We start from the raw sequence: 2,740 nt of genomic DNA, 5'->3' as shown, positions 1-2,740 counted from the left end.
ACTGACCAAAGGAAAGTGAACCTCGAAGAGGAGCAATTAAGTCCGGTAAAATTCACACCACGAATGCTGAAGCACAATGTCCAATTGGTGTGAAACAATACACAGGACTTCACTCAAACTTTTGAGAAACTGTCCCAACAGGAGGTAACCACAGTATGCTCCGTAGATGGTTCAGATACAAATATATCCCACAAATAGCGCTGAGATCCACGAAAATTCGCACAAGAAGCGCTGAAAAAAACAGGGATAATAATATTCTAACTGTTGTGAAACAAAACACTAAAACTTACTGAACAAACTTTGGAGAAATTGTATCCACAAGATATGAAAGTGATGTCACACCGTCGAGTGACCAAAGAAGTTAAGAAAAACACGACAGATCCCAGTCAGAGATGAGGTAGGAAGAAGACGGTGGCGATGGATTGGACATACTCTCAAGAAGGCAGGCAGCTGCATAACAAAGACAGTTTTGGATTGGAACCCACAGGGCAAGAGATCAAGGGGAAGACCTCGTGGAACTTGGAGAAGAATCACAGAAATCGATGCACAGAAAAGTGGGAAGACATGGAATAACATCAAGAGGCTAGCCCAGGATAGAGAAAAGTGGAGGGTGTTTGTCCGTGGCCTATACCCTGATGCAGGGTGAGAAAGGCAATGGTGATGATGACTAGCGGGCACCTCCTTCTGTCCACGCAGGCTCACCTGAGGAACGATACACCTCCTTTGTTCCCTTACACGTGGGCAACAACATGTTCTTTGTCGATTTAAAAACTTTTCTGACGATTGATTCTCTCCCCCCATCCACCCAGGTCACAATTTGATTTCCATCTCTCTCTCTCTCACTCCCCTCTCTCTTTCTCTCTGTGTCTCTCTTTCCCTATCTCTGTCACGCTTTGTTTTTCTCATTTCCTCTCTCGCTTCGCTCTATATCTTTTTTTTCCTCTCTCACTATCTCTCAGTTTTAAAGCATCTGTAGTATACTCGCACATTATATGCCGGGCACGTTATTTACATAGGCCTACAATACTTTATTATGTCTATGTCAAAGACTACTGCAAATTTTCAGTACACACACACACACAAACAGAAATAATGAGAGAGAGAGAGAGAGAGAGAGAGAGAGAGAGAGAGAGAGAGAGAGAGAGAGAGAGAGTGTGTGTGTGTGTGTGTATGTGTGTGTGTGTGTGTGTGTGTGTGTGTGTTTGTGTCTGAGAAAGAGAGATAAAGATTCAAAATGATTTATTGATTTGAAAGGCCTTTGGCCCATACATTCATATAGAGATAAAGAGAGAGATAGATAGATAGATGAGATAGATAGGTAGATAGATAGATAGATAGATAGATAGATAGATAGATAGATAGATAGATAGATAGATAGATAGATAGGTAGATAGATACAGAGAGAGAGTGAGTGAGATAGCGTTATTTTAAAAGCATTTCTTCAAGACCTGTCCCACAATGTGTTTGTTAGTGTCAGACAGCACGTCATGTCCAGGGTTAGGTACTCAAGACTGGTCCTGTATCCCTGCAGAAGACCCTTCCCTTGTTTTTCTCTCTTTGTCTTCTATTTTCTTGTTATTTCTTTCTTATTTTCCACAAAATCAAATCCACGTGCACTCGAGGATTCCGTGGTAAAAAAAGGTCAAGTCGTCACTTTTGAATGCAGGAGGCTAATAATCCAAGAAATGCGAAGTGATACATATCCACAAAGTCATAACAAACTTTCTCAAAGTTGCTGTTACAGAAGGTGACAGTTGAAACACCCAGAATGAGACTGAAATGCATACATGTGCTAAGTAAAAGGAGCCTTTTTGGGATGCTTTCTCGGCTTTTCACGTGGCACGGTGACTGGGGTGACCAAACGTCACGCGACAAAAAATAGTACGTAACCAATCGGCGCTGTAGATTAACTCTTTAGAGACGTAGTGGACACATAATTAATCCTATGTGTCACCACGTGGTGGAATCTTGCGATTGTCAATTTTTGGCCCTACGGAGTTGTTAGTATTATCTTAAAGCTTTTTTATTTGTCTTATTTTCTATGAGAAAGAAAGTTTACAAATTTACCATGAATCGAAGTAGAGATATTATTTAAACTGAGGGAGACGAGGGTAATTTAGTTTTAGAGATTTACATGAACTATTGTGCCTTTTAAGCAACATTTCTTTTCTTTCGTTGTTAAAATAATAATAGTAGAATCTACTCAGAAGATTAAATGTGTTTTAAAACTATCACAAAAGGTTTTAAGCTTTAAAAGAATAATCTAAGAATAAAGAACTGATTATACATGTTATTGTCTGTGTAGATAAGAAAAACAGATTTGAAAAATCTGTATCTTTATCGACATTCTGCATCAAAACAATCCGTCTTCACGTGTTGCGAAATGACCAGAATGTGCACCGTCAATTGGTCAATAGTTTATCGAAAGTTACATTTTTTTTAAACGTGGCGTAGTCATTTTATTGTTTGGATTTCATAGGACTGTCCGCGGGTAACTGGTAAGCTGACGTCCCGCCGCGTGGTCACTGAGTTATGAATGACGCACGGCTCAGCCAATCAAAACGCAGCTCTGTTTTGGCCGTTTTACATACAGTGTGTGTGTACTTTGGGAGGCAAACAAAGAGCTTGATTTTACAACTTAGTTATGTTCAAATTACTTTGTCAATACTTACTGCCTTGAGGTGGAAGGAGTGGGCAGGCAGGCAGACTGAAAGGGATGTTGAGGGAAGGAGATAACGAG

The sequence above is a fragment of the Aplysia californica genome, unplaced genomic scaffold (assembly GCF_000002075.1).
Source record: "Aplysia californica isolate F4 #8 unplaced genomic scaffold, AplCal3.0 scaffold00823, whole genome shotgun sequence".
Taxonomy (NCBI): domain Eukaryota; kingdom Metazoa; phylum Mollusca; class Gastropoda; order Aplysiida; family Aplysiidae; genus Aplysia; species Aplysia californica.
Note: the sequence above shows the minus strand (reverse complement) of the source record.